This window comes from Canis lupus, chromosome 26 (genome assembly GCF_003254725.2).
Source record: "Canis lupus dingo isolate Sandy chromosome 26, ASM325472v2, whole genome shotgun sequence".
Taxonomy (NCBI): domain Eukaryota; kingdom Metazoa; phylum Chordata; class Mammalia; order Carnivora; family Canidae; genus Canis; species Canis lupus.
In genome coordinates this window covers 36278061-36297377 of record NC_064268.1, presented here as the reverse complement: position 1 = coordinate 36297377, position 19317 = coordinate 36278061, and the positions used below count along the sequence as shown (strand labels likewise).

Sequence of the window (19317 nt, the reverse complement as noted above, 5' to 3'; positions counted from 1 at the left end):
CATTTAATTCATTTCAGTGATGAAGAAGAAAAAACATGATCACCCCCATAAATTAAAATTAGCACTTAATTGAGCAGCCACTATTGGTTTAGAAAAAAGATAGATTGTTAGTAATAGAAAAAAGCATCCTTAAATTGATGAAGATCATCAGAAACACACAGCAAACATACTTAATAGTGAAACATTGCAATCATCCATTCTTATTCAAGACAAGTAAATCAACTGTGCACAGCAATTTGAATAAAGGAATACTACAAGAAAAGTAAAAACAAGTTCATCCTTGAAGAAGAAATGGCAAATGAAATGAGATCTAAACAAAATAAACAAAACTTGTAAGAATAAATGTAATGTGAAGTATCCAAACTCTTTATGAAGAAAATGGTAAAATTACGCTGAAGGATCTAAGGAAGGCCCGGATACATGGAAATGTTCTTATTGAAAAATATCCATTCTTCCCATATTATCAATCTAATGAAATGCCAATTTAAACCCCAATAAAATTATTTTTAAATTTGACAAATTAGGTCTAAAGTTCATCTGGTAGGAAAAAGTTGGGAAATGCCACGACATGTACTGAACGTATAGCATTCCCCGGGGACCAGCCTGATTAAAAGTTCAAATTAAAACAGCCATAGGAATAGACAAACAGATTTTAATGGAAAGAAAAAAAGAAGTCTAGACTATAGTTTTGTTCATGCTGGAATTTGCTGATAGGTGTTATTTCAAAAGATAGATCATAGACACTTTGAGAAGAAAGTTGGCTTACCCTCTCATGGCATATACCAAAATTCTAAGTGGATTAATGAAAAAAAACCTTTAAAAACACTATAACTACTGGAAGAAAATATGGGGGAACATTTTTGTTCTCTTGCGAAGCAGAAGGGCTTCCTAACCAGGCATATCAACCACCAAAAATAAAAAGGCTAACAGATTTGGGGTGCCAGGGTGCCACAGTCAGTTAAGCATCTGACTCTTGGTTTCAGCTCAGGTTGTGATCTCAGGGTGCTGGGATCCAGCCCCATGTGGAGCTCTGTGCTCAGCAGGGAGTTTGCTTGGGGTTCTCCCTCTCTCCATGGCCCTCTGCCGCTCTGCCCATCACATGGGCATGTGTGCGCGTGCACTCTCTCTCTCTCTCAAATAAGTAAAAAAAAAAAAAATTACACATATCTGTAATGGTACAATAAAGTTAAAAAGAAGCCACAAACAGGAAGAAAATGATTGCTACTTTTATAGGCTACACCAAGAATCAGTATCTGTAATACACAAAGAATACTTTTGATCAATAATGAAGATTGATTGAATAATAAGATTGATTTTTCTGCTGATGTGGACAAATGAGCAAAGGTCATGAGCAGTCAATTAACAGAAAAAGGATATAAAAAAGAGTTTGTAAACTTATTTAAATATAGTCATCAGATGAGAAAAGGTAAATTAAAACCCAAGATGCTTTGGCTTTGCCTATTATGTAGCAAAATTTGAAAATATTTCAAAAAAACAAACAGGGCTAACGATTCCTAAGCGCTTATTATATGCTATGTGCTAGAGACTGTAAACCCAATTCATTTAATTCCATAAAAACTCAGTGGGGTTGGCATTATCATTCCTATGATGCAGGTCATAAATCAAGTTAGGGAGGTTGGTTAACGTGTCCAAAGTCACCCAGGTAACAAGTGGCAGACCCATAATTTGAATGCAGGTACCGTGGCGCCAGAGTCTGTGTTCCTCATTACTATATTCACCTTAAAAACGTAGGTGAATGGTGCCGAAGGAGTAGAGAGGTTACAATATCTATCCAGCTTTGCCTAAAGCGTTTTTGTGAGGAACCCCGTGATGCCACGATGAAACTGAGGAAGCCGACACTGTGAGCCTGTGTCCTCTTCCATAGTGCCAGGTGGCTTGGGTCATCGGAAGCACTACAATGACTTAGACTCTTTGCTGGAAAGAAAACGAGCTATTATCATCTGAGTAGGCCTGTGGGCAGGCCCTACTCTGATGGGTTCACCTGGACACATTCAAGATCTGGCCCCCTTTGGACACGGTCCAGAATGGATACACGGTCATTGCCAGCTCTCTGCTATGCACCCGGTTATACCCCTGAAGCCTCATGCCCTATACATTTATGGCAGAATGTGGAGCCTTCAGAGATGACCAGGGGATGTATCACTTGACAGGATGGGGCTTGGATTCCACGTGAATTTCTATTCTTACATCTAAAGTGTTGGTTCCTTCTTCCCATTGAACATTAGCTCTTCTGGATTAGAGATAGCCAGAGAGGAGGGAGCCAGCTATGGGTCAAACACCTGATGTGGTGCGTTGCTGGCTAGTGGACACAAGTCCTCCCCATAGGCACCAAATGCAACTATTTTGGGAGTGGGATCTCCTCTCTGTCCCTCTGTCTCTACCTTCCAACGTCCACAGAGTTCCTCTTTCCTGTGTTCTATTTCTTGCTCTCTCTAATCCTTTATTTTGCTCTCTCTCCTCCCTCAGTGACAGCCCTGACTAGCGAAGTTGCCTATTCCACCTAGAAGGTATATCCTCCTCTTAAGGCAAGATGTTAACAGCTGTAGAGAAGCAATGCTGACGGATGAAATTTTGTCAAGAAACGGTTATTTTGCAAAGATGCTTTGGGCCAGCTGATAGTTTGATGACAGCGTGATGTTTAAATCTATACACCGTCTTATTGAGAGCCGTTTGGAGTCCTAGATAGAATAACTTAAGATAGCAAAACCTAAGACACGACGGAAATTGCACTGTTATCAAAATATCTATGGAGAAAATAAAGCTATACCAGAAAAAAATTCCATTGGAACTATGGACTTAAAGTTATCAGAGAAGAACAAGCAGATGTATAATAGACAAATGACTGTATTATGATTTTTGGGTACGTCCTTATCTGTGCAGACATGTATATGTATACGTATCGATATGCACACACACCCCTGGACTAAATCTCAGCATTGTAAACATGCAAGGAGTGAGAAGGTATGTCCTTCTGATATTTTTGTCCTTCTTATTTTCTTTTAAGTACTGATTCACAGTCAGGAATCAGATACAATCTCATCTGAAAAGAAAAACCCGAACTCTTGGGCAAGTTAAGCATGTCATCATTCTTGCAAGACGGTCCTGACACGGAGACATTCATTTTGTTTTGTTTGAGGGAAAAGTTAATTTCAAGTAGAACCATATATTTTCATTTAAAAAGTGTATCCAAAACCGCATAATTTGTGGCCCAATGGGAACGCCTCCTGCTTTTTAGCATATTCTTAAGTGGGTAGAATAGGGTAGGAACATTTGATCTGCTTCAAAAGACATTTCACATTTATTTGCTTAAAATGCCCTTTAAATATCAACGAGAAGCCATCAAATCCCTGGGATTTAGCTTGAAACTGTAAATTACACAAGGAAATGCAGGCAAGAAAGCATTAACCTACACGTGCTTTGTCAAAAGAGAACTTTAAGATTTAACTGCACGCATTCTTGGATTTTAGCAAGTCATAGTCCCTCTGTTAAATCTCCCCCTCCTCAATTTCTTTTTTTTAAGGATTTATTTATTTGAAAGAGAATGAGCATGAGCGGGAAGTGGGGCTGGGTGGGAGAGGCCAAGGGAGAAGCAGACTCCTCCCTGAGGCCAGAACTTGAAGCCGCTGGATCCCAGGACCCCAAGGTCATGACCTGAGTCAAAGGCAGATGTTTCACCCACTGAGCCCCCGGGCGCCCCTTGTATGCCCTGGAAGTCAACTTCACTATAATCTTCTGCTCAGAGGATGTGTCCGGTTTGAACGAATTCCTTAATTGTCACTTACCATGACTTCCTAAGCAGGACCCTATCCTTAAAACATTGTATCACTCTATGGCATATTCCAAACTAGAAAAAAAAAAGAAGAAAAAAAAAGGAAAAATAATTTAAGGGCAGCCCAGGTGGCTCAGCGGTTTAGCACCACCTTCAGCCCAGGGCCTGATCCTGGAGACCCAGGATTGAGTCCCGCATCGGGCTCCCTGCGTGGAGCCTGCTTCTCCCTCTGCTTGTGTCTCTGCCTCTCTCTCTCTCTCTCTCTCTCTCATGAATAAATAAATAAAATCTTAAAAAAAAAAAAAAGAATAGTTTTGGTCGACATGAGCTGACGACAGCTAAGAGCTGCAGGAGCTAGGGGAAAGAGCAGACTCCCTGCCTGGCTTTACATTAGAGTCACCTGTCCTGGGCAGCATCCTCGACCCACCCCCACAGAGGGATTCAGAGTGACCTGGTCCGGGCTGGGGCCCCGGGAGATGGTTATGGTGTCAGCCTCCAAAGTGAAGCTCTAGTCTCTACATGTTGAGTGTCGAAACAGTGGACAGTGACTGAATTTGCCCCACCTGTCACATAGACGGGCTAGACACCATGTAAAGGACGTTGTATTAAAGAGAAGAAAAGGCCTGTAAAAGGTAGACACGAGATGATAGGACAAAAGGGAGGATGATTCCATTTTTTCTCTAATAATTATTTACATTTTCAGCATTCCTATTGAGCAAATCTTTTCTTAATTGCTAGGGGCTAGAAATACCATAAAAAAATAATCGCATTCTGACTAGAGTCTGGCTCAAGTGAGTTGTTTTTAACTCTGTTTCCATGAGGACCGACCGATAAGCAGTTTATATTCCTACTGTGACTTGCTGGCCCCGCCGAGGGGGAGCAGGCGCGAGAGGAAGGAAGGGCGGTGGGCAGTGAGGAAGGCCAGCCTGGAGGAGAGACGGGCCCAGGCGTGGGGCGCAGTCGGCTCACGTCGCCGGCGAAGCACCTCCCCGGGTCTGGGAATTATGACTGCGGAAGCCCTTAAAGCCTCTGTATCGGAACAGCCTCCTCATGAAGTCTGATCTTGACCTTTATCGTGTGTTGTGTTCACGTCTACTCTCACTTGTTGCTCCTCTTGAGATCCTACCCTCACCTCCCACCCCTTGTTCCGTTACTCAACTTAACCTGAGCTCACAGCGTAGAATGCAAGAGGCTCCGCACACGCCACTGGCTCAGTCTCCCTCATGTGTCCCTTCCACTATCCTCCTGCCCCAACACCTTCATCGGCCTCATCAGTCGCTACAAGGAACAGTCCATTTCCCTAGGCTGATATTCCATCCTGCCGTGAGCTGGCCCGGCCTCTACTCGCCTGGTCACGGTCCCTGCAAGTGTAGAGTATTTATTCCAGGTTTCTCCCAGACACACCAGTTACTTTGGAGACTCTTTGATCTTCTTTCCTATTTGTCATGTGCCCAGTTCCCATACTTCCTTCCAGGCTCCCTGGGTGAGATAAACTCAAGCTGCTCCCTCCGGGTGTGTGGAGAGTTATGGGTCTCTGAACGCCCATGCAAGCGCACGTGGACACAAATATGTAGCTACACACGGGTGTGAATCAACTCCAGGTGGCCAGTGTTGGTAGCATGAGATCACCCGGGAGACTGCTCCACACGCCCCTTTCCCTCTGTAACTGGCTCTGACCCCACCAACTCCTTTACAAATCCTTCAGCCTCAGGTCAGCTCAGATACGACTATCAGAAACCCTGAAAGCCCTTTTACGTGACCTATTGTTGGTAACGCAGAAGATTGAGAGATGAACAAGAGTTTTAATCCAAAAATGATATGGGGAAACTTTAACAGCAGGTGGAAACTGCATGTGTTGGGTGAGGGGATAGGTGGTGGGGGAGAAATGCAGAGCTTTAGGGACTCTACGTTCCATTAAGGTTCCGTGATGATGGCTAATTTTATGTGTCAACTGGACGGGGCCACAGGACGCCTGGAATTTTGGCCTAATATTAATCTGGGTGTGTCTGTAAAGGTCTTTCTGGATGAGGTTAACTCTAAATATAGACTGAGTAGGGCAGATCGTTGTCCCCAAACGTTGGTGGGTCTCATCCAATCAGTTGAAGACTGGAGTAGAACAAAAAGGTCAAGTGAGGGAGAACTCTGTCTTCCCGGGAACGTCAATCTTTTCTGGACTTGAACTGAAACATTGACTGTTGAATCTCATGCCTGCTGCCCCTCAGACTGGAAGCATATGTCACCTGGTCTGGGTCTCCCACTCACTAGCCTCAGGGTTTGGGGCTTCTCGGCCTCCGTAATCACATGGGGCAACCCCCTACAATACATCCCTTTAGACAGATATATTTGAGAGGTGCTGGTGGCTAGCACTGGCGCCTTGCAGACACTAGAACAGGGACAACAGCAAAAGCATTTCTGTATATGTACTGATGGGAATCCCAGTACCGTTTTTCCGGACAACCCTGTTGAGTACGTATATGTACATGGTTTCGGTGCTGTCACGTTCCCGGTAACTGGAAGGTCAGGCTACAGATGGCTGTTGTGTTCTCTTCACTTAGTAATGCTACCCAACTCTTCCCACCAGGCCCCACTCTCTTAAAGATCTCCGGGAAAGAGAATTGGCCGAGGTTGGAAATTCTAGAATGGCATAGCTTGAGAAGAACGGAATGCCTTTGCACGTATGTTTAATTTCTAAGTTGACCTATAAATTGGGAGCGTGTTAGTCACAGCATGCGACGTAGATGGTTTTCAGCCTAAAAGCAGATGTTTATTCAATAGCTCTGGGACCAATTATCTGTGTGGCAGGTTACAGGGGCCTGATGAGCTGTGAGTGCTGTATTTCATTCATTCTTGGATTCATGTTGTGATGTCTCTCTTTTTTTTCCTAGTGGAGACTATCCTTTTGAACCTAATTGCTGCATCTGGTTTCCTCAGACCAATTTGGGAAAATTAGGTTGAACACTCAGTTCTCACCAAGACTGCCAACCACTGATTAATAAAATATGTTTGATCCTTGAGTGGAGCTTAACAAAAATCCAACTATCTGAAGCTCTATATCGTAGTAGCCCTGAGGCATTCGACACGGAATGAAAGACAGCACTGTGCTCCCTTTCAATAAAGCAGATGATGGAAGTTCTAATTTTATGCTAATTTACATGCCTTGGCATAAATTGTCCTCCGTAAGTCATTCCTCCTCATTTCTAGTCAGCCACTGACTTCCCACGGCCATTAATTATCACGTATGCAACCATCATTTCACACCTGGATTTTTGTCTTACGTTGACCTCTAGCCTTTTTTCAAACTCTAACGTCCTCTGTGTGAGGCTCGTTAATTTTCTCAACCGTTTCCTTATGCTACTTTTCTATTAAAAGACTTTCCGTGGCCCCATATTGTACGACTCGGTCAACCAATGTCATCCCCTATCGAACACACCCAGCTTTATATTAATTTCCAGCAGATAGCTTCTCTCTACCCAGACCTGTCCAGAGGCCTAGGAGTCAGGAGAAGAAGGGAGGTGGGGAGTCTGGGGGTACAGAGGTAGAAGTGCAAACAGCGTGGATGGGGAGGTGGAGTATGGTTGGACGGCCGAATGCAAGCGGAGCTGAGGGGGTCGGGAGCGAGAGCGACAACAGGTAAGGCTAGTGAGGCAGGTGAATGACGTCAATCCTGGCATGATAGGGTGTTCCTGCTTTATTGTGAAGTCGGCACGGAAGAGCTCTAACAGGTCCCTGTGCCCTTCAGGAAGGCAACTCCAGGAGTGTGGCTAAGAATGTATTAGAGGCAGAAGGACTAGCTTAGGGACAGGTGGGGACATGTAGAGAGGCAGGGCCATCACCTCCCCAAGGACAGGCACTCATGTTTTCAGCTCTAGCCCCTCCACTGCCTCTGAGTAGACACTTCATCACGCGTATTTGCTGGGCTGAATGGAGATTTCATACGGCCTCTCTGCCTACTCCAGAGTTCTGTTGTCTCCATCCTAATTTTGTAGTTCCACCACATAATAACAAAATACACAGACTTTTGCCCTTTGGTGTCCATTCTGGATTCCCAAGCTGGGAGGGTGGCCGGACAGGCACACAGGTTCCAGTGTTAGAGGTCTGCCCTTAAGAACCTTGTAAACTTGTGCCAAGCTGTTTAGCCAGATCCCAGCGTCTTCATCTCGAAGTTGGGGAGCATGATGCCTGCCTCACAGTATTGCCAGAGTGATGCAAAAAGATAGGACAAGTGCATGGCACGGGGTGGAGTACACGGCCCCCGACGATGTTCTTCTGGGCCTCTTCCACCTCCTGTCCTGCTCTCCCCAGTTAGGAGGCTCTGTTATTCAACAAGCAATAGTGGGAATCTGTTCTGTGCATAGCAAGGTGTTAGGTCTGCGCATTGAAAAGGAAATGGGGTAACTGTCTTGCCTTTCAGGAACCCCAATGTAGCAGTGTAAAATACTCATTTTCCAGCAAAGTGAGAGACTTTAGAGGAGGGAGAGAGATCGAATATCCTAAGACTGCAATGGGAACCCTGGGAAATGGGTCCCTTAAAGTTGGGGACAAAAGTGCAATACATCTTTGTATCCAACACAACGTCTAGAATAACGTTGAACTCAAGCACAGGATCCATCAAGCAGTCCCACTGGACAGATCAACACAGTAATCCCAGGAGATCCCCTTCCTGCCCTTCTGTCCAGCACACCCTCCCCCAAAGGAAACGGTGATCCCGAACCCCTTCCTCCTCAGTCCTGATGCTCCGCTTAGCTCCTCCCCCGTAATTTTCTCTTCAGGGGTCTGTTGCCCGCCCTGTGCAGGGGATTGATTTGGGGACCGGTTGTATTACCTCCTGGCTGCACTTTTGTCCTGCCAATAGCCCTGCTATCTTCTATCTGCACCTTTGCAAGTGACTGTGAGTCCTGAGGGGTCTTCTTTGTACCCGGGAAAATAACAGGGGCCCGAGAGGCTGGCACTCCCGTGTGAAGACCTGGATTTCCATTCTGCTTCCTTGCTGATGACCCAGGTTCCTTCAAATCATTTTACACTGCCTGAATTAGGAGCCCCTGCCTGTCTCTGTGTCGGAAAAACTGCAACGGTGTCAGGGAGAAACTGTTCCTAATTTGCTCCACAGGCCAGCCTTGGGGACGGTTCTCAGCCACCTGACCTCTCATTTTCTACGCCTTGACCTCATAGGCTCTCTGTCTCCAGCCATATCCTAACAGGAAAGCAACAAAGGAACGAGATGACGAGAAGGTATCAGCTAAGGTTCGCGCACTCTTGCTACTGTTCTAAGCACTTTGCGTGTAATTTCTGATCCACAAAATAACTTTGACTTTACAGAAGAGGAAACAGGCACAGAGCAGTTAAATAATCTGCTGAGGATCACACAGCTAGGAAGTGCTGGGGCCGGGATTCAAGCCCAGCCATGCGGGGTCTGGGGCCTCCCTGCCACACGCCATGCTGTGAATCCATCCTTTAGGCCGCCGTGCTTTAGGAGATCCTTGGGATTCGTGAGAGACTAAGTTCTTATTATAGGAAGCACTTGACTTTATGGCTTGCTTTGAAAGGCAAGTGAAAACAAGGGTCTCTAGACATTATGGGTTTTTCTCCTGTCTTAAAATACCCTAAGGGGCCATGTGATAGCATCTTGGGCGGTTCCAGTTCTGGTCCGGGCACCTGGGTTAGGTGTCTGTTCTGTAGTGAGGGAGAGACTTGGAGGGATCTGGGAAGCGTGATGCCCTAATGTCCTTAATAATTGTTCAAAATCAATAAGTGAATTCTCCCTCAAAGATCAAACAAATAGCTGTCATTTGAACATGAAGACTCCTAACTCTGGGAAACGAACTAGGGGTGGTGGAAGGGGAGGAGGCGGGGGGTGGGGGTGAATGGGTGAAGGGCACTGAGGGGGGCACTTGACGGGATGAGCACTGGGTGTTATTCTGTATGTTGGCAAATTGAACACCAATAAAAAATAAATTTATTATTAAAAAAAACCAAATAGCTGTCATTCAAATACCTAACCCTTCCCCTGCTTCCCTATGACACCCCCCTTGTTGGCTGTGCCTCTTCTCCATCTTCTTTTCCCTACCATCGCAATTCCCTTGTCCTACACGCCATTCTTGGAAGGCTTTGCCAGGCTAGTTAACGTGCTAAGGGATTCTAGGCTAGTGTGTTCTTGAATGTTAACACCTCCGAGTGTCCCTATCACTCACACCCTGTATCCCAACTAGCTCATATTTTAACGAGGAACTTCTGGAAACATCCTCTTATTATCCTAAATGAATAATCCCACTGAGGCTGGTGGAGCTGCTATTTGGGAGCAGCTGGGTCTCAATTTAAAGCTCCAAACGAGGGCAGTTTAAATATGGGGCTCCCTTAGCATTCATAGACCTGGCAGCCCAATTACTCTTTCCCGGGGGAGAGGGGTGTGTCCTCCGAGTGGGAGGGGCTGTGTCTGCAGACACTAGTCGGGTTTGGGTGCAAGGAAGCCAAGTCACTCAGGACCATTGCTCTGTGATTTTGGAGACGCCCCTGTGGCTGTGGTCCCCGGGCCTGGACATTCCTTCTGTGATCTGCACCTGGCACTCTCTCAAAGTCATGAAACGGGTCTCCTTCAACTGTGTTTCTGGCTGTGCCAGGAGGCATGCATCCGGGCAAAGCGCGGCGGGTGGGACTCCTCCTTCTGGGACAGAAGGGACCGTGGCCCCTAACCACAGGGGCCCTGCTGGCCTGGCACCCAGGATCTGTGCGGGGACTCAGGCTGAATTAGATGTGCTGTGCCCTGGGGGTGGTACCAGGGACAGGGCCTACCCGAGGGCTGGGGTCTGCACTGGGGTTCTTACCCTAACAACAACAACAACAACAACAACAACAACAACAACAAAATGTCTTTGGTCCTTGGGAAACTCATTTAGCTTTTGTGTGTTCCATAAAGGGCCTCAAGATTGAGTTTCCAGGTCTAAGGCTCAGAGCTCAGACTGTTGGACCTCAGGCCCTCTCCACCACTCTTTAGCCGTGTGATCCTGGGCAGGTGTCTGCACGTTCCTAAGACTTGACCCCTTTATTGGAAAAATGGCATAGCAATAGCACCTGTTCCAGAGAATTCCACAGGGTTGAATGAATCTACGTGCCCAGCACATGGCAGGAGCTCCGTCAGGACGGAGGAGCTATCACACGTACCACTGTCATCATCATCATCATCCTAGGTGCCGGTTCTGCTCGGTTGGCAGTAAGTGCCTGCATCATGGGGCGCTGCTGGGGATCTTCAGGAGACAGGATTCCTGACACGGTCCTGTCCACGGGCCAACACAGACTCCCGCTGCACGCATCAGTGTCTGATCTCTGACTTCCATGCAAAGTAACCAGAGGTGTTAGGGTTTTTTTTTTTTTTTTTTTTCAAAGATTGTATTTATTTATTTGAGAGAGAGAGCAGGAGGAGGAAAAGAGGAAAAGGGACAAGCAGACTGAACACAGACTCAGCACCCTGAGAACAGAACTGGACTCGGGCTTGATTTCACAACCCCAAGATCAAGACCCAAGTTGAAACCAAGACTTGGAAACTTAGCTGATTGAGCCACCCAGCCACCCACCCCATCATTACTTTTTTTTTTTTTTTTCATTTATTTTTTTTTTTATTGGTGTTCAATTTACTAACATACAGAATAACCCCCAGTGCCCGTCACCCATTCACTCCCACCCCCCGCCCTCCTCCCCTTCTACCACCCCTAGTTCGTTTCCCAGAGTTAGCAGTCTTTACGTTCTGTCTCCCTTTCTGATATTTCCCACACATTTCTTCTCCCTTCCCTTATTAGGGTTTAAACAAATCTGAGAAGCCAATTTACGTCATGCAAGAGGCCCCAGCGGGAAAGCACTCAGCACAATCCTGGAGAGAAGAACACTGAAGGTGAGCTGAGAAGAGGGAGAAGCAGCGGCCCTGATACACAGAACCCTGCAGGTGCCCGGCCGGTGTTCCTGGACGCGGGGCAGCGTCCCTCCCCTCACTTCTTTGCATGCAACGCTTGAAATCTCTAGGGTTGTTTCCTTCAGGGACACAGAGGGGACTAGTGTTCCTCCCACCTTCCCTGGGGATTCTCAGCCTCTCTTCCCAGTTTCATCGAACCTCTTAGATAACTCATCACCGGGTTCATTATGTCCACACAGTAGGGGAAGCCTCCCTACATAATCCGCCCTCTGCTACGGGAGCCCAGCTAGGCTTCTAAACTCTGGGTGAGCATCTTGCCCCTAACCAGCTTGGCACAACTGGAATGAGGTGTCGTGACTGAACTACCTTGAAGAGAATATACATGCTGAGTTGACTATGAAGAACTTTGGCATTGAAGAGGTCTGGGGGCACCTGGGTGGCCCTGTCTGTTAAGCTTCTGACTCTTGATTTTGGCTCAGGTCATGATGTCAAGGGGGTGAGACCGAGCCCTGCATGGGCCCCATGCTCAGCTTGGAGTCGGCTTCAGGGTCTTCCTCTGCCCCCTTCCACTCATGCTCTCTCTCTCACTCTCTCTTGTAAATAAATAAATCTCTTTTAAAAAAAAGTATAAATGTGGGTCGCCTGGGTGGCTCAGTTGGTGAAGCATCTGTCTTCGGCTCAGGTCATGATCCCAGGCTCCTGGGATGGAGCCCCACATAGGGCTGGCTCCCTGCTCAGCGTGGAACCTGCTTTTCCCTCTCCTCCCCACTCGTGCTGTCTCTCACTATCTCTGTCTTTCTCAAGTAAATAAAATCTTTAGAAAAAAAGTAAAAATATTTTTGTAAAAGTAAATATGCTTTGTAAACGAGAATATTCTGTAGCAATAAGGTATTAGCAGTAGCCAATTCCGCTGTGTTAAGCGTTGTGCTCTTTGCATCAGTTGGGCGTCCCACAACGATGATTATTGTAGCTGCTAGAAGAAGAGGAGACATTACTACATCGCTGAAGGTGGAACCTTGTAGAATTGCAAACCAGTTCTCTCACTTAGTTCTTCCTTCTGGCCACGCTGTCATGTGCTAATTCTCGTAGCCATACTGTTGCTGGGGGGGCAGGACACTGTGCATAATCTTGCAGAGGGAGCGGGTTATCCTAGTCCTCATCATGGCCTTCCTCTTACTATTATTACCAGGGATGGAGCCCTCGTGGAATAAACAAACCTGGAACTATCTTCCACATGATCGTCAATACCTGCATATGCAAAATTCCACATATGTATCCATTGAAGGCAAAAAAAATAAATAAATAAAAAGCTGAGTTTGCATATCTTTAAAAAAATCAAAATAAGTGGGTGGGTGGGTGGAAGGGCTGGGGCAGGGGCCAGATAAAAATTATTTGGTTTGATTTTGATTTTTTTTTTCAGTTTTCTGAGATTAAAGGTTTTGTGATATCTCAAAAAAAAAAAATCAAAATAAGGAGCTCAAGGCACCAGCACATTTAGGCAAGGGCAGCCATTCTTATAAAAGGAAATATTTAAAATTTTGGTCTGGATGAATCAAAAAGACTCAACACAAAACCCGAATTTATTAAATTAAAAACTCTAAGTAGTCCCTAAGACTGAGATTTTCACTGGATGAAGTTCCACGGACTAAAATGATAGATTAGCTCTCCTGATCCAATCGGCAGGAAACACTTGCTAGCAGCTGCCTGGATCCTACACTATCAGGCCGAGGAGCAGATGGGATTTAAATTTCTCATAGGTAATGTCACCGCAGTGATGTTTCCTCTCTTCCAGATGCTTCCCTGGGGGTGGGGGGAGGTGTTGGGACCACTGGAACTGCACTTTAGAGGATCCTGGTTACTGTTTCCATGAATAAGATCAAATGGTGTTTATCCTCCATCGATCAATACCGTCTTGTTTGAACTGATTGAGTCATTTAGAGACACATAAGGTAATGACAACAGTTGTGCAACAGTACCCAGCGTGCCACCCCGCTTGCTCGGGGATGACAGTGTTTTAAAAGACAGTTACTGAAACAGATTAGTAACGTCGCCTGGCTCTGTGACAAAATGAACGCACCCCACTGCAGGCCACCCCGCGGGTTTGAAGGACGGGGCGTTGGGTTTTTCACCAAGAGTTTCCTAGAGCACCGTTCTCTAAAATCAAAGTATACTGTGTTTTGTTGGGGCCGCTGCTGTCTCGTTAGAATAAAAGAAAAGTGAGAGTTTTTTTTTTTTTTTAATTGTCTTTCCTGGATAAATGGTCACTCTTGGTGACCAATCAGGACTTTATAATTTGTGTGTGGTTTTTGATTTAAAGCGTCTCAGCGTGGTTTTGGCAAAGAGCAGCTAGTGGGTAAGTTTGGGAAAAGGTCTCCGGAAACTTTTCTGGAGATTGTTACAGGTGGAGAAGTGGGAAGGGGGAGCGAGCTCTGCTGGACTCCTAGCAGGTGCCAGGGATGGTGCTTGAGCCGTTTTGCTAGGTCATCTCACTGGATCGTCACGAAACCCTGCAGGCCACCCTGCCACCCTTGAGGAACTGAGAGTCAGGGAAGTTAAGTAGCGCACCCGGGCCACACAGTGCGGAGTCCGGGAGGGGGCCTTGCAGCCGGGCTCTGTCAGAGAGTCTGGGGTTCCTTCTCTAAGTGCTTTGGAAGCCGCCAACACAGGCGTGGTCCTGTTTGGTGGAAGGGGGCTAGGCCATCGGGTCCCTCCGACATCTTCAACTGGGCTGATTTCAGGTGGTTCTGGTTTTATGGAGCCTGGATGAGAACCCCAACAGTGATTTGTTCTTTCCTAATCTGTGCTCTGAGGGATGCCATTTCTGAGACATGTTAATAGATGTCCCTGAGGGATGTTCGGTTGTAAAGGAAGCTTAGGGAACAACACGTCTCACACTCAGAGATGCTCACAAGAAGTACATACACGGACGCACACAGGACATCCCGGGCCCTGCGAGCACGACTACAATGGTTTCACGCTTGGGCTCTGGGGTGGGACCACTTGGCTGAGGAACCTGGCTCTTCGTTTCCCAACTGGGTGATGAGGAGCCTCTTAGGCAACTAATCCCTGCTCCATTTTCTCATTAGTAAAACGTTACACTAGTATCTACCCTATGCGGCGCGTCTAAGAAGAATACAGATGGACGCATGGACGGTGCTCCGGAGGGCACTTGGCCATTTAATGCACAATAAACGTCTGTCATTTTAAAGGATGACTCCAAACATCCACGTAGTAATAGGTCCTGCTCTACAGCATCTGACTTCCTTCCCTCAACCTGCCAACAGGGTCACTTTTGGGGGCTCACACGTATTAACGTCCACTGAATACAGTGTGGGGAATGTTGTATTTGAAACGACACAAAACAACTTGGTCTTAACCCAGTTAAAAATAATAACTCGATATTCGGGGTTTTCCTCTCCATCATGTCGCTTCGTATTTGCCCACAAGTTTTTTTTTTTTTTCCTTTCTTTTTGCCAATTCTCTTTCCCCTTCCCTTATGCTGGATAAACAATAAATTGGAACAGAAAAGTATGAGAATCATCTCAAGTGGACAGTATCAATATAATCCTGGAAAATATGGCCTGGAAATATGAACCAGTAAGTCATTTGTCTATTATTCTGTATTTAGCAGAGGAAGGCCTTGGCACGTCAACAAGCGAGTGCTCTTATTCCAGTAAGCCCTGGTAGCTCCAGACCGATGCTCCCACTGTAATCCCTCGGCACAGATAACGATGGATGCTTCGGACCAGACCAATACACCTTTGAAGCTTCTAAATTATGACAAAACCCTCATCCTGCACAGGGCACAAATAATGCTGTGTTCCTCACCTTCTTGAAGTCATGCTATACACCTCCGAGAAGTCCTACCGTAAGGACACTTATCTCTGAGCCCAGTCTCCTTGGAATTCATTTTAATACTCATAGAACGAAAGTATTTCAACCAGAGTTTATGAGATTTCTGGTAGGAAGGGATATTCCTGGTAAGCGCTCTGACACCTTTCTTAAGACACAATCGTATCATATTTTGGTTATGAATCGTCTTTCTGGAGTGAACAAAATGACCATGTGACAATATACCCACTGTGGCACCGTTGCCCAAACCATCCCAAGAAAAAGATCTAATGATTAGCTAGCCCCAAGGTTGAGATTTAACACAGTCAAAGCCAGTCATTTTCCACGTCTGTTTTTTTTCCTTCCTTCCTTCCTTCCTTCCTTCCTTCCTTCCTTCCTTCCTTCCTTCCTTCCTTCCTTCCTTCTTTCTTTCTTTCTTTCTTTCTTTCTTTCTTTCTTCTCTTTCTTTTTATTTTATAATTGTTTTTTATTGGAGTTCAATTTGCCAACATATAGCATAACACCCAGTGCTCATCCCATCAAGTGCCCCCCTCAATGCCTGTCACCCAGTCACCCCCACCCCCCGCCCACCTCCCTTTTCTTTTTCTTTCTTCTTTCTTTCTTTCTTTCTTTCTTTCTTTCTTTCTTTCTTTCTTTCTTCCTTCCTTCCTTCCTTCCTTCCTTCCTTCCTTCCTTCCTTTCTTTTTCTTTCTTTCTCTCTCTCTCTCTCTCTCTCTCATAAAGCGAACAGCTTAAGGCATTTCTCTGGTGAGTAGGATCTTGGCAAAAGAAATAGCAAGAATTCGCCAGGGTGATTTTGCATGGGGGCCTTTTCTGTGGGGTTTTGTGTTTCAGATTTTGGTTTTGGGTGGTTGCGAAGGACAAAGGAGCTGGAAGGAGAAAGTTGGATCTACGAAATCCCAAGTAATGCTAGCAGTTATGACCTATACGGAGAAATCAGAATATGCCAGTGATGTTCACGCTATTCCTCTTGTAAGTACAATTTTTTATGTTCCCAGAGGTCTTAGGACTAGGACACAGTCAACCACCACTCCCCCAGCTGGCTGGCCACGGCTAAATAAACTTCTCAGCAGCATTGGCCCTGCTCTTGAACCCAAGACGGCAAATCTACTTGTCAGCCCCAGACACGGATTGAACCAAGTAGCAGAAGACGGCTGCCGTTGCATTCTGAGGGTGTATGATTATTCCAATATATTCTTTTGTTTTCAGATTGCTCCCTTAGTATAAAAACAGCCAGAAAGCGCCCTGTGTCAGGCTCTATGGTGTACAGAGCTGTTCTCACCGCATTCCCACTGAGCCGCACTGCACAGTTTCACAGAGTTGAAGCAAGAAAAAGCAAAACACATGGACCGTACCTGAGTGATTTCAGAGATCCCCACCCGGAAAAGGGTTCCTTGATTATGGCGAGTTCAACGTGTCACTCCGGTTATGCTCTAATCAACATATCAAACTCCAAAGGTTCAGTGGCTTTAGGTTTGGTTTACAATTCCTGGGAGTTAAACTTTAACTCACCCTGTCCCTTGCGTCCATACAGCCCTTTGACCAGATAATTGGGTCACTACAGCTCCGCAGAATCTACATAACTGCCAGGGGTGTCTGTTTACAACATTAAAATATGTTTTGCATTAAAACCTGTGGATGAGAATATTATTTTGAAGCTCTTTTTGCGAATTCCATATTTAAAAAGTAGAACTTACTGCAGCCTGGGTAACTACGCTTTTATTTATGTTAGCTCCCTTGTTTTCTGTGCCGTCAAAAGGATATTGAGTCTAAGGTATATTTGGGAGAGTCTCTCTATCCTCCCCTTTTTTAATGCTTTTTATATTATTGTATTGCAGGGAGTGAAGTGTGGAGTTTCAGGTCAGGTATTCAGATAGATGCTGGCTTACAAAAATAAAATACACAAAGCATTTATATAACCGAGTAAATAGGGTCAGATCAGGGTGGGGAATCAGGCTTCTTTTCATGCAAGCTACTCATTCGGATTTCAAGAGTGTGTCCTTCCTGCGAGGGCATCACCGTCAGCTGTGGACTGGCTAATATGAGATCCGCAGCTAGTGTTCAAGGCTTGAAATCTCGGTGGCAACTGTGTTTCTTGAAGAATAAAGTGACATTTTCAAAGCTATAACCTCCAGATTCTAAGTTCCTTGGTACGAGCTCTAGTCCATAAAGGAAATTCTTCAAGGTACTAAAGCCCACTTGAAAACAACCCAAAGCCCTCCCAATTTTGAGTAAATTTGGCTTATGGATTTATAAGCCATAGCCCCCCAAACTCGAATTAGAAGCTACCTCGCTTGGCTTCAGTACAAGTAAGAGGAGTCTAATTCTCTAGGAACCAGCTCTCGGCAGAAGCACGTTGGCCATGGAAGAGCATGGAGTGAGCAATCCTTCCATGATATGGTCGTAGGGGAAGAGGGGTCACCCAAGTGCTTGGGTATCTAAAGCGCAGGACACAAAGCATGTTGCTGGGATGTTAGTTCTGCATATGGTTTTTAGTTCTCAGATGCCTTGTTTGCCTCTGCTTCTCCCAAAGTGATGCACGGCCAGGTGAGACAGAGCACTCATTTTGCCCTGAGACGTGCCCTGCGAGTGAGCCCTGGGGGAGCACTCACTACACAGCCCTGGGGGAGCACTCACTACACAGGCCACATCCTGGACAACCCCACGGAGAGGTTTCCCTGGAGAAAGTTCAGTCTGGGCTAGAATAGTTTCCACACATGTGATCCTGACCTTGACTTTGCCTGGTCCTGCAGAGAATGGTATACTTTTTTGTAAAAAAGTATATAAAATAAAGTATAAAAAAGTATAAAAATATATTTATATATATATATTACTTTTTATAAAAAATATTTTTGTAAAAAAATATATATATTTTTTACTTTTTGTATTTTTATTGAAAAATATATTTAAAAAAATACACAGACATTTTACCATTTACAGATTGCAGATATAGATGCTCTAAAAGAGTTCACTCTATTTTGTTGTTTTATGATACCTCTTGCCCCTGATACCACAAATATTCCAGTCTTGTTGATATCAGTTTAGAAAGGGGAGCATGGGAGCGTGACCTGCAACATACCCGGTGAACAGAAAGACAAATTTTTCAGTTATAAATTCTTTTTTATCTTCTGTACATTATTGCACTAGGGAGCCACAAAATTATGTAGCATCATTACAATGAAAACAGGTTAAAAATGAAGATTATTACATAGAAATGCATGGATTCATCATCTCCTTTAACATATATATTATGTATATATAAAAGAATACTATATGTATATATATAAAAGATTTTATTTATTTATTCCTGAGAGACAGAGAAGAGACAGAGACACAGGCAGAGGGAGAAGCAGGCTCCCTGCAGGGAGCCCAATGTGGGACTCGATCCCGGGACCCCGGAGTCACGCCCTGAGCCAAAGGCAGGCCCCCAAACACTGGGCCCTCCTGGTGTCCCTGAGAATGGTTGATATTTTAAGATTGTCAGTCCTGGGAGAGTTTTCCTTGTTGTTTTGTGTGGTAAGTGCTTGGATGGTGAGAAGTAGAGATGAGGAAAGAAAAGCTGGGATTTTAGGTGTCTGGTAGAAACAGAAAAAATGCAACAGGTAAAAGAAGGCATTTATTGACTAGTTATTTAAAAAAATTGGTTTATTATATGAGGGGTCCTGGCATTCAACAGGATAGGGCTCTACTCAACTTAAACCAAAGTGTTTGAAAATAAGTTAAAATAGCCCTAAAGTCTACTCATTAAGTGGGACAATTGACATATAAATCATAAGAG

At 45.2% G+C, this 19317-nt stretch overlaps 1 protein-coding gene across 2 annotated transcripts in view; it reads right to left on the bottom strand.

Moving 5' to 3' along the window:
• The window catches only part of A1CF (APOBEC1 complementation factor), an 82671-nt gene extending 65645 nt beyond the window's left edge, over window positions 1-17026 (bottom strand). For both annotated transcript variants that reach the window (XM_025441439.3, XM_025441440.3), the window contains exon 1: window positions 16895-17026. The gene's annotated coding sequence lies outside the window, so the exon portion shown is untranslated. The remainder of the gene's footprint in view (window positions 1-16894) is intronic.
• Between the last annotated feature and the right edge of the window lie 2291 nt (window positions 17027-19317).